This window comes from Mus caroli, unplaced genomic scaffold (assembly GCF_978045245.1).
Source record: "Mus caroli unplaced genomic scaffold, Mus_caroli_1 scaffold_15, whole genome shotgun sequence".
Classification (NCBI taxonomy): domain Eukaryota; kingdom Metazoa; phylum Chordata; class Mammalia; order Rodentia; family Muridae; genus Mus; species Mus caroli.
In genome coordinates this window covers 9,331,749-9,344,784 of record NW_028227270.1, presented here as the reverse complement: position 1 = coordinate 9,344,784, position 13,036 = coordinate 9,331,749, and the positions used below count along the sequence as shown (strand labels likewise).

The 13,036-nt window shown below is 46.5% G+C and overlaps 1 long non-coding RNA gene across 1 annotated transcript; it reads left to right on the top strand.

Moving 5' to 3' along the window:
- The first annotated feature begins 428 nt into the window (after positions 1–428).
- Positions 429–1,456, top strand: LOC147000855 (uncharacterized). Its single transcript, XR_015045490.1, has 2 exons — positions 429–781; positions 1,219–1,456. It is a non-coding gene; the product is annotated as an uncharacterized LOC147000855 (long non-coding RNA).
- The last annotated feature ends 11,580 nt before the right edge of the window (positions 1,457–13,036 follow it).

Sequence of the window (13,036 nt, the reverse complement as noted above, 5' to 3'; positions counted from 1 at the left end):
CCAGACCTTTCCCTATATAGACAGTTCAACCGAGGCTCTCTCAGGCTCCAAACGAAGCGTCTCAGGCATTGCATAAATGAAAGTACACATCTTGCCATAGAACAGCAGCCGGGTCCAGCTGCTGCACCAAAAAAAAAAAAAAAAAAAAGCGCTCCCTGGGGACTCTGGGCATCTCAGAACCCAGCAATTCTTTTAATTGTCTGCATAAATAATACCAGTCTCAGGAAGTTAGGGGCCACATTTCAGGACTGGCTCTGTTATTTGTTAATGGGCCACCCTGCCAAAGAGGTTAAGTCTTTGTGCCTGGAACGCAACTCAAAGCTCTAAGGCTTTAGTAGGGCGACAAACGTCTGTGTCTCTTTTTGCTTTTGACGGAAATCCAGCAGGGAGGAGCTACCCAGGGGACTGTCGGAAAGGGCTGTGCCAGTTGGTTCTTATCACAACCTAGAGTACGGTGCACGGGCCAGAGTGCACGGGACTGCTTCACCTTAACGCCCATTCCTGTTTGCAGGAGTGCAAGATCAGGGCGGGGGGCTGAACTCTGCTAGCCTGGCTCAGCCTCAGTCCTGTCTTCCCTGCCCAGGAGAAACCCCGCCCCCAGCCCCCACCTCAGGGTGCTGCACCGTTGCCCCGGGTCAGTCCATTGCCTGTGTGGTGGCAGCTTCCCAGGAAGGAAGAAGCGTTGTCTGCAGATCGCTTATCGGTCGGCTTTCCTGTGTCAGAGCGCCGTGGTTTTCCGGGGATGGCTGCCACCCCCGTGATTCCCAGCTCCAACTGCCTGGTGCGTAATAAATAGGCCATTGTGAGGCTGCTGCGATCTGGCTTTCTTATCAAATGATCCACTAGAAAAAGAAAGCTAGAGCGAGATTCCTCCCCCGCTGCCAGTCATCTCAGCTTCTTCCTGTCCCTTCACAGCCATAGCCATTTCCAGTTTATGCAGTTTTCCAGGGAATGTTTAGAAAGCAATTTTACTTGTTGAAGAAGGCAGGGAGCTAAGGGGGCGTGCCGCTTACTAAGTGGCTTGCCCGGGTTGTGTGGCTAGTTTCTTTGGCTTTGGGGCATGGTGTTTCTACCTTCTCACTTCCCAATGCATACACACCAATAAACAGCAGCGCTGTATCAAGTCTGCAGGCCATCAGATTTACTGGAGTAATTTAGGTGTGTTGTTGTTGTTGTTTGTATTTTGCATATTCATAGCAGACTTGCTTCTTCTTTTAGGAAACTTGGACCCTGCTCCCACAGAGATCTAGTGCTTTCCATAACATGATGCGTAGCTGTTACCTCTTCTCTACTCTGAACTGCCTGGCTTCCAGATGTGCAGACCAAAGCGAGAGATTTGACATGGACTCGTCCTAGACCAGTGGTTCTCAGCTGTTCTAATGAGCAATCCTTTAATACAGTTCCTCCTGTTGTAGTTACCCTCAACCATAAAATAATTCCCATTGCTACTTCATAATTGTCATTTTGCTATTGTCATGTAAATTTTCGGAGATAGAGGGTTGCCAAAGGGGTCGTGACCCACAGGTTGAGAATCCGTTCCCTAGGCAAGGGCGAGCATGGGAAATGGAAAAGAACATAGGTTGTGTTGTTTAATTCATCCAATCCTTTCTGTGTGTCTCCAAAACTTATAGGTTGAGGCCTTACCGCCACGCTGCATAGATGCCTAACTATCTCTGGGGAAATGAATGCGTGACTTGGCATTCCCAGTAAACAAGTCAGGAAAGCTGGGATAGTTCAAAAGGAACAGTGAAGTTGCTGCTTCTCTAGACACCGTTTGCGTAAGAAATACTTGTCCTTGCTTAAAACAAGCAAGCAGAGCCTCCTCGTTTCAGCAGAGTTTTCTTTTGCTTGCATGTTCCTTTCCTTATTAATTTATGATTTCAGTTTTCACTTCCTCAAGAAAACTGTATATGGCAGACAGGAGAAGTGACGTTGGGGATCCAATAACAAAAGGATAACTTTCTGTCCGGCAGGCAGTTTAGAAAACTGGGGCTATAAACAAATAATGAGGAACATAGTGAAAACCTAGAACAGAAGACCCACGGGTGTGTTTTACGGCCACAACACCATTGACAGATTCTGTGTGCTCATCGGTTACGCGTTCCCTAGGAGCCCAACAGCATTCTTCATGGATATCATCCTGCCCTTAATAAATGACAAGATAATTAGGAAGCTTGGGCACCATATATACATTTTCTCAGCTGACAGTTGCAATAAGATTTCTTGAGTCTACTTAGGGAGTCCATTGTGTAGAAACTGTGAGTAACTTGTTCAAGGCCATGAGGAACCTAGAGGGCAGTGGGCGTACGATCCAGTGAGACGCCTTCAAAGTTCATCTTCTCAGTACCACACAGCATCTAACAGCCACTCTTCTGCATGCTGGCGATCCTTTCAGCACACACTTAGGGAAAGGGTCTGAGATGGCTTGCTTTCCTTCATGGATTGCATTCGTGTTGTTTGTTTCAACAGCTTACAGATGCCAGGCACCCCAGATGACTTCTAGAGGCTGCTAATAAACCACTAATGTTGGTGGGGGGGGGATGGAAAATCTGGTACAGCAACTCAGTTTGCCATGGTTCTCCTGAGGGAGACTCTAAGCTGTTCTCAACCTTCTTAGGGCCACAATACTTTAATGCAGCTCCTCGTGTTGTGGTGATCCACAACCATAACATTATTTCATTGTTACTTCAAAACTGTGGCTTTGAGACTCTTATGAATCATAATGTAAATATCAAATATGCAGGATATCTAACATGCAAACCAAGTGCGGGGGGTCTAGAACCCCAGGTCGAGAAACACTGCACAGAGAACATCAGGCACCTTTCGGTAAGGAGCCCATTTGATGCAGTAACAGAAAAGCAAGGGGACTGGCTCCTCTGGTCAACAGGATGAAATCTCTAGCCTGGGTAGAGACCCAACATTGCAACCTACCCTACGCATAAATGAATTAATCTAATTGAACTGGTCAACTACCTGAAGAAGGGACCACCCTTCAGGAATGTGGGACCACCCAAAGAATGTGAGCTCATCTTAAGCCTGGCTAAAAGAGATGGATGGAATAATTCTTTAGTAAGATACTGTACTTTTATTTCTAGAATTTTTACCTTCTAGCTCAGTTTCATGACCACCATGATGTTGGTTGGGTCTGCCCAACTTCCTGAGTCCTGACAGTTTCTTCTATCCTGACTCTCTTCCATGCTGGTTGAACCTAGGTTTTTTTTTGTTGTTGTTGGTTGGTTGGTTTGGTTTATTTGTTTGCACTTTGGGCTTCCTTACTCTTTGTCCAAAGCTCCTACCATGTGACTCCTTGTCTGCCATGTACCTGTCTTCCACGCCCGCTTAACTCTAGCTGTGCCCCACACCCCCAAACACATGTATACTTATGCTTGCGCGCGTGAGTGTGTGTTTGTGTGTGTGCACGGGTGCGCGGGCACTTTGCGTGCACACACAAGCACACGTACATGCATAAGCACACACACACACACACACATCAGGCCCTTTTTTTCTTCCATTGTCCTCCTCCTGGGTACCTGCTGATACTTACAGCTTACATGTCCTGTAATTTTTCTCTTAAACCCTGATAAAATTATCCTCTTTGACTAAACTTTGGCTTTGTTTGACTTTCAAACTTTTCCTGCCTTTTAAATACTCAGTAATTAGTGGAGAAAATGAACCCATTCTACACACCTAGATGGTATCAAATTCTCCTCACAGAAGACCCTACAATTCTTAGTTTCTTAGTGATCATGTTTGGTCTTCTCATATCATAAGGAAGCCAACTTTTAAAGCCATTTCCAGAAGTCCCTCCAGGTTGGTGGCACTAGTGGCTGCAAGAGCTAGAGATCTCTTACTTGGCTGGGGGGGGGGTCTTAAAACCCTATAAACAACAACACTAAGGTAAGGGGACAGTGACCCCATTCAGCCAGCATGGTGACTGGGGCAGAACAAAGCTGAAGAGAATTTCCTAGGGCTGAGTTCAAGTACAACGCAGAATGCTAGAGATGGGATCCAAGTGTTCTGATGTCTCCTGGAGCATTTGTCCCTGGAACCTTCAGCAAGGTTGGCTTGGGGGCAAGCAGAGCCAGTCAGTTGGCATTTTTCTTCAAGGAGGTTTTTTTTTCTGTGTCTGCGAGAGTCTAAAGGCACTTGACCCAGCATCAGTCTTTTCACAGGGAAGAGGACTTTTGTGGCTAAATTTAGTTCCTTTAGCCATGATAGTCCCCTGATCTGACCTTGACCTGACTGTTTGCCAAAGTTGTGAGAGGGAGGAGAGATGGGAGGGGACAAGGAGTAAAGAGAACAAGAAGACATTCAAGGCAGCACTCTGGGGCTCTCAGGGGTAGCAGTTTCAGAACAGAGGAACAACCTCAGCTGGCTTTCTAGAGGGCAATCTGCATGTTACATTATTGTCATCATTGATATTGAGATAGTCTTCCTGTGTAGCTGGGGCTGGCCTAGAAGTTATAATAATCCTCCTGCTGTAGCTTCCAAAGTGATGATATAACAGGTATGTACCACCATGCCTTGTTTTCATAATGTTACTGGAATAAGATGAGTGGATACTGATTCAAGTGGGGCCCAGAAAGGGTGTTTATCCTACAGGGCTGGAGAGCACTAACTTCAGTGTGGCTGGGTCTGATTCGAAAATCAAACAGAAAAAAAAAGAAAAGAAAGGAAAGGAAAGGAAAGGAAAGAGAAGAGAAGAGAAGAGAAGAGAAGAGAAGAGAAGAGAAGAGAAGAGAAGAGAAGAGAAAAGAAAAGAAAAGAAAAGAAAAGAAAAGAAAAGAAAAAAGAAAAGAAAAAGAAAACAAGGGAATATAAACAAAGATTCCATGTCTATAACATTTTGGAAACAACAGCATCTTTTCTTTGCCCATCCTGGAATCATCAAGTCATGAAGAAAATTAAGTAGGGGTATTCTTTAATATTTATTCTTTATCAGTTCACTAAAGGGCAATAAATAGCTGTGGTCCTTTGTGGTATGGGCAAAGAAGATACGCACCCATATGCTGTATGGGAGTTTATCATGCCCATGGATGATTAAAAAGAAAATATCCATGAACTTGAGATTCAGTTAGAGTGGGAGCTTCATGGAGGACCAATCAGGACTCTAGGTGGCTGAGCCTCTTTGGTTGGTGGGAAACAAGCCAGAAAAGATGAGGTTTGTGCCTAGTACCCGCAATGTGCTCACCACTAGTGAGTAGTCTGGAGGCCCAATGTCTAAGCTTGGCAGAATGTGTACCCCAAATCTCACACCCAACGCCAGTGAAAGATACTTGAGAAACAGCAGATGTAAGAAGAGCCCTTCTAATCTCCTGCCCTTTGCTTCCAGAAAACAAGAGATAAGACACTCATGGGAAAGATGGTTCTCCCTGTACCAGGGAAAAGAGAAACATTCTTTGATGGGGAGTTAGAGCCAAGAGAATTCAGTACAAACAGACCTTGTTAAAATAGGTTTTATCTTCTTTTAGTTTCCAAAAATAATTGAGTTATTTTGCCAGGATAGGTTCTTTCTTATTAAACTTCACACAGAAACATGTAGAGTCTGCATTTCTTCATGTCATTTCCTTATAGGTACTCTTGAGTCATATAAAACATATTGAATTGGTATGCTTTTGTTGCATTAGTCTATGTGTGTCAATTTAATTCTTGAAACTCAACTAGAATCCCTGAGAGAGTAGAGTTGAATTCCCCTACATGTGACTGTCCTCAAGGCCCTCCCATAGACTGGGCATATGACTTATGGAGAGATGGCTTTCCAGCTGCTAGCAAGTAGAGACTAGAACTCTACTGTGCATTACTGCATTAGTGAAGGTATGTGGGAGCTCTTTCCACATCACTGTGATGTGTAACCTGAATTGCCTTCATGTCTCCATCATCCCCTGGGTCCAGGTACCAGTAATAGAGACAGAGGTGAGAATTTTCAGAAAAAAAATTACTGTCCATTAAGACACTAGGCTTATAGCTGATAATAGAATAAAGATACTGATAGATGGGCAACTTTTGATAATGTTAGGGGCTGTAAGTCCCCCAGCATGACACATACAGGCATTGCACAGTATATCCAATGTTCCTAATAATTAACAAAAGTCTTAAAAGTTATAGGCAGAGAAAATTCCAATTTGCAACAACTGAGTTAAAAATTTATATTTCAGCCATTTTTGAGTATTGATTAAACACTCAGTCACCCCAAAACCCCGCCTCACAGACAAACTTGAAGGAGGAGGAAAAGGAGGAGGAGGAGAAGGAGAAGGAGGAGGAGGAGGAGGAGGAGGAGGAGGAGGAGGAGGAGGAGGAGGAGGAGGAGAAGGGAAGAAGGAGAAGGAGAAGGGAAGAAGGAGAAGGAGAAGGAGAAGGAGAAGGAGAAGGAGAAGGAGAAGGAAAGAAGGAGAAGGAGAAGGAAAGAAGGAGAAGGAGAAAGGAGGAGGAGAAGGAAAGAAGGAGAAGGAGGAGGAGAAAGAGAAAGGAGGAGGAGGAGGAAGAGAAAAGAAGGAGGAGGAGGAGAAAAGAAGGAGGAGGAGGAGGAGATCCTTTATCACATTCCAGTGCTCTCAGGGTTCTATTAAGTTGTAGCTTATAAAAATGAAAGCTTTATCCCAGTGATCATCAAACTTACCCACCCATGGGACAGTGGCATTCTGAATCATTTGTTAACTTCATTCTGGACATTGATGAACACGGATGTGTTAAGAACAGGCTCTGAAAGTTTTGGCTATCACACTCTGCATTAGCCCTAAAGTGCATTGTTTTTGTTTTCAATACGTCCTGACCACAATTTCCTCTCCCTGTACTCCTCCCACCCTCCATAACTTCCCCCTCCCCCAGATCTCCTCCTCCTCCTCCTCCTCCTCCTCCTCCTCCTCCACTTCTCTCAATAAAGGAGCAACTCTCCCAGGTATATCCACTGAACACAGCATAGCAAGAGACAAGAAGGCTAGGCATAAGCCCTCATATCAAGGCTGGAAGAGGTGACCCAGTAGGAGGAAAAGGGTCCCAAAAGCAGACAAAAGAGTCAGAGACACTTTCACCTCCACCGTTAGGAGTCCCACAGAAACACCAAGGAACAAACATATCCTAAATGCAGAAGTCCTAGCACAGACCCATGCAGGCTCTATGATTGCTGCTTCAATCCCTACGGGCCCCTATGAGCTCTGCTTAGTTAGACAATGTTTTCCTGGTATCCTCACTCTGTGCTCTCGTTATGGACTCTAACCTCTGTAGGATATAATAATAAATATGTACCCAAAGATAATTAGCAGAATGATTAGCCTTGATAACAAATAACCCACTAGTTCAATATTAAACTCCATTGCTTGAATGATACACCAGATTTTTTGATAAAGTTATGATTTGAATTATGAAGTTATCATTTCAGTTAAATATCAATTTAAGAAATGAGTTTATTGCAAAAGAACTTATTCAGTGGGACTAAAGAACAAGAACGGCAGAATTAAGGGCCCTGGGCTCAGTTAAGAGTTTTCTGCCGATTCAGAGCCTGGAGAAGGAGAGTGATGCAAACCTGATGAGCGCATGCGTGCGCGCACACACACACACACACACACACACACACCCCTTTCTGTTTTGTAACTTGTCTGATCATACCTACATCCTTTGAGTTTCTCCTAAGCTTCTGGAAGTCCCTGTGAAGGTATTAGTGTTGCCTTCTTTACCCTCCACTGTGGTAGAGAGCACTGGTAGTCAGAAGCATCCCAGATGTCCTCTGCTTGGGATATTTCCTCTGGATTCCTGTGCACCAGGGAAGGCCATGGAACCAATTCTCCATTGCACTGCTAGTATATCACCACCTATAAGTTTTGAGACCTTTCCCACATGCTTTTATTTTTTTCTCTTTTGCTAAATAGAGTAGATTCTAAAGACTTAAAAGAAGATGGAGCAGGAAGATGGGCCCTGCCTTGATGCTCAAATGACTGTATGGTACCAAGTCCTTCTGAGCCTGTATGGTGATGTGACAAAAATAAGAAATCAGCATCTGATGCCTTACCTCACTGGTAGTTTGGTCTTGTTAAGCACTTAGCTGCTCTTATTGAGACAACCGTGGAAGGTACTAGAGAGACAGGATGTGTACTGATGGCCCTGGGAGCTAGAGGGTCTGGTAGGCAAGCAAGTGGACGTTGCATGACTCCCAAGTGCAAGTGCTTCACATTGCTTAGAGCCGTGGAGGAAATATATTTACATAAACACAGGCAATCTAAGTCAACAAAAATCTTAAGGGTGTGGAGCTTTGTTGCTTCATAGAGGATGCTAATGCCTCCTTTGGGTCCAGTACAACTGATGTAGCTGAAATCAAGGTGAAAGGCTTTCCAGGGAAAGATCAAAAGAAACTCAAGGGGAGACACTCAGTGCTCCGTTTTTCTTTTCTTTCTTTTTTTTTCTTTTGTTTGTTTTTAGGTTTTATTGTTTTTGTTTGGTTGGTTAGTTTGTTTTGTTTTTTGAAACATTGTTTCTCAGTGTGACTTTGTCTGTCTTGGAACCTGTAGACCAGGCTGGCCTCGAACTCACAGAGATCCTCCTGTCTCTGCCTCCAAGTACTGGGATTAAAGGCATATTCCACCCCTGCCTGGCCCATTTAAAGTTCTTATTCTACAAGTCTCAAGATTTAAAAGTTATTACTGTCAAGCAATGGTTAATGTTAACACAGCCAGTCCTCAAATAGTGTCTATGCTACCCTGATCCAGGTTTCTTCCCAACCCTGGGATCCAGACCTGTGATACAGTCTGGACTCTCATCTGTTGACTCTACACTGCAGGCGAGAGGCCTGAGCTCAACAACCCTGAATTAATGATATGCCTTGCCTTCACTTGGAGGGAAGCCCTGCTCCTGCCCCAGGAAGACTGACCAATGATGCTGATGCTCCTTTATACTTTCCTGTGTAGGAAAACCTCCCAGATTCATACTGATGAGTCTTCCATCGCTGTGGCTTTCATGACTCCTGGCCAAAGTCTGGAGTGCAAATGTTTTATGACTCGTCGATAAGTTCATATGAAAATGTAGCATCCTGTTGTCCATGGTTCTGCACACTCTGGCCACTGCCCCTCCCGAGCTAACATGGGACACTGGTCACACTTTTCCTCCTCACCATTTCTTCCCTTCTCAATTTTGGAGAGTCTCATTCTTTCTTGGCACCTTTCAAGGCATTCTTCTGCTTAGGTCACACCCTTCCCTTCCCTTCCCTTCCCTTCCCTTCCCTTCCCTTCCCTTCCCTTCCCTTCCCTTCCCTTCCCTTCCCTTCCCTTCCCTTCCCTTCCCCCTTCCCTTCCCCCTTCCCTTCCCCCTTCCCTTCCCCCTTCCCTTCCCCCTTCCCTTCCCCCTTCCCTTCCCCCTTCCCTTCCCCCTTCCCTTCCCCCTTCCCTTCCCCCTTCCCTTCCCCCTTCCCTTCCCCCTTCCCTTCCCCCTTCCCTTCCCCCTCCCCTTCCCCCTCCCCTTCCCCCTCCCCTTCCCCCTCCCCTTCCCCCTCCCCTTCCCCCTCCCCTTCCCCCTCCCCTTCCCCCTCCCCTTCCCCCTCCCCTTCCCTTCCCCCTTCCCTTCCCCCTTCCCTTCCCCCTTCCCCCTTCCCTTCCCCCTTCCCTTCCCCCTTCCCTTCCCCCTTCCCTTCCCCCTCCCCTCCCCTTCCCCCTCCCCTCCCCTTCCCCCTTCCCTCCCCTTCCCCCTTCCCTCCCCTTCCCCCTTCCCTCCCCTTCCCCCTTCCCTCCCCTTCCCCCTTCCCCCTTCCCCCTTCCCCCTTCCCCCTTCCCCCTTCCCCCTTCCCCCTTCCCCCTTCCCCCTTCCCCCTTCCCCCTTCCCCCTTCCCCCTTCCCCCTTCCCCCTTCCCCCTTCCCCCTTCCCCCTTCCCCCTTCCCCCTTCCCCCTTCCCCCTTCCCCCTTCCCCCTTCCCCCTTCCCCCTTCCCCCTTCCCCCTTCCCCCTTCCCCCTTCCCCCTTCCCCCTTCCCCCTTCCCCCTTCCCCCTTCCCCCTTCCCCCTTCCCCCTTCCCCCTTCCCCCTTCCCCCTTCCCCCTTCCCTTCCCTTCCCTTCCCTTCCCTTCCCTTCCCTTCCCTTCCCTATAGCTCAGTCTGGATACCAGCTCCCCAGAGAAGCCTTCTTTGATGCACCTACCTGCAGCAGACCTCCACATTCATCACCTTTTCTGTCTCTTCTGTCTCTTCTACTCTCTGAGCCCACCCTGTTCCTCCAGCCATTGCAGTGACAGCAGCCTTGTCCAGGTGTCCCGTGAGAGCACCTGGCCTCATGTGCTACAGTTCCTGCTTCAGGCTTTCTCTGATGACACAGAGGAGCTGTGCCTGTAAGCCTGGGAATGGGAAATTAACCCACGGGCCAGTGAGAGCTAAAGGATCTATATCATCCATTGCGAGGGGGCATTTTGGAGGTAAATTCTACATGGCTTCTTGGTGTCCAAGCAGAAATATCCCTAGGACCCAAAGCATTGTCCTTAAGTGACACAATAAGTCTTAAACGATTCTCACTGTTAGCATTTCGTCTTTATTTGCTTGCCTCTTCCTGACTGTTGTCTTTTGGATCAGCTTACAAAATAAACTACCTGCGTGCAATCCATTGCCAGCCTCCCGTGAGGATTTAGGCTCAAAGCAACTCCCTCCTTTATTTAATGTCACAAGATCTCCATTTCTATGTTAGCATTTGCTGAAGCTTATATTAATTCTATTTATTTCTAGGATCCTATTATATTTGTATTCCATCCAGACTGGAATGTGAATGTCAGGGGGCAGGAATCTCGTCTATTTTTCAACTGCATGCTCAACACCTAGAGTGCAGTTTTGACAGGCCTGCTATTACTAAATATATATTAATGGATGAATACATTTTAAAACCCTGGTTCAAGAACAGCACTTGTATCTTAGGCTCCGAGGAGCCTCACGGGTTCAAGCAAATGATTTGCATTCAGCCTTTCTTCTCAATTCCCAATTTTGCCACCTACAGCACCCACTTCCCATACACAGGTTTCCACACCAGACTGGGTGCCTTCCTGCCATTTATGAAGTGGGACCAATAAGAGCATCTGGGACATGGGATTGTAACTATGCTTTAGAAAGCTACCTGTCAAGCACCTGGGACAGTGCCTGGGATATGATGACCACCCAGGACATCCTAGTGCTTTCGTCACTCTCCCCCTTTCTGGGGCCATTTAACTGAGTTCAGATCTGAATAGATATATTTTAATACAACATTTAACATTCGTTTTAGATCTTCCAAACATGCCATTCTTGTCAGCATCCCTCCCAGGAATCCCTCAGTTAAATAGCATTGGGAAAATGATACAGATGTTTAAGTGTGTGCTACATTGAACGTCTTGCATGATTTCATTCCCAAGAAGTTTAGTGGAAATGTATTTGTATTCATCAAAAAGTAGGCACAACCAATGTTAATGAATAACATATTTGTCTTCTTCTTCTTCTTCTTCTTCTTCTTCTTCTTCTTCTTCTTCTTCTTCTTCTTCTTCTTCTCCTTCTTCTTCCTCTCCTCCTCCTCCTTCTTCCTCCTCCTCCTTCTTCCTCCTCCTCCTCTTCCTCTTCTCCTCTTCTTTTTTTCTCCTCCTCTTCCTCCTCCCCTCTCCTCCTCCCCCTCCTCCTCTTCCTCTTCTTCCTCTCCTCCTCCTCCTTCTCCTTCTTCTTGCTCCTTCTCCTTCCCCCTCCTCCTCCTCTTCCTCTTCTCTTCTTTTTTCTCTCCTCCGCTTCCTCCTCCCCTCTCCTCCTCCCCCTCCTCCTCTCCCTCCTCCCCCTCCTCCTCTCCCTCCTCCTCCTCCTCCTCCCCCCTTCCATCCTCTTCCTCCTCCTTTTCCTATGGTGTCTTTTCAAGGTTCTATTATTCCCATGCATTGCAATTTAAAGACATACACTGGGCATACTACTTTATGCTCTGAAGTCCTTTTGGAGGGGTTTGTAATAACTACTGACTCAACAATTAAATGTTACTTTGGGAAGTGTTACTGGGGAACTGGAGAGATGGCTTGGTGGCTAAGAGCACTGGCTGCTCTTTCAAAGGACCTGGTTTGGTTCCAAGAACCTACATGGCAGCTCACAACCACCCATAACTTCCAGTTCCTGAGGATCTGATGTCCTCTTCTGTCTTCCAAGGGCATCAGGCACGCGTGTGGTATACAGACATCAATGCAGGTAAAACACCCATGGGTATAAATTGTTTCTTAAAACAGTTACTTTAAGTAAATACAAGTGGGTGGGGCGGTCCTGTTGGCAATGTACTTGCAGTACAGAGGACTTAAGTTCAGATCCCAGCACTCACCTAAAAATCTGGTCATGGTGGCAACTGTAATTCTGAGCCCGAGAAAGCAGGAACAGAAAGATCCTTGGGGCTCGCTGTCCAGCCGATGAGCTCCAGGTTCGGTGAGACATACGGGGTCTAAAAAGAACCTGGCCAGTGACTGAGGACACCTGACTTTGACCCAGCTCATATACATAGAAAACCCTTGCACATATGCATGCGTGCATGTGTACACACACACACACACAGAAATGCTATTGGAGTGAAGGTTGAGAATAGACACCACTGGGTTGGAGAAATGGCTCAGCCGTTAAAGGCTAGGCTCACAACCCAAAAATATAAGAGAATAGACACCACTCATTCCATAAATGGATATCAATGACTGGGCATACAGCTGCCTTTTTCCTTGCCCAACTAGGAGGCAAACTCTCCAGGTAGGAGGACTTCCTGCCTGGTCAGTTCTGTCTTTCTGTACATCACTCTGACAAGGGACTCTGTGCCTGTTTCATCTCTAAGGAGTGTTTCTGCCTTAGGTCCGTCAAAGTTCCTCTGCTGTAGAGACACCCCAGAGAGGAGAACCCAGTGAGAGTCTTTGGTCTTGGTTCACAGGCTAACCTTCTGGTGACTTTTAGAAGCAATTCTTAAATCCATCTGACTCAAGTGAGGGGAGAAAACAGAATTTGGGTTTTGTCCTGTTCAAAAGTTCAACACAAGACAAAGGAGATCATGTTGCCCGTGGGAGGCAGTGATGTTGATACCTGGATGTTATTCTTGGGCTGCAGAAG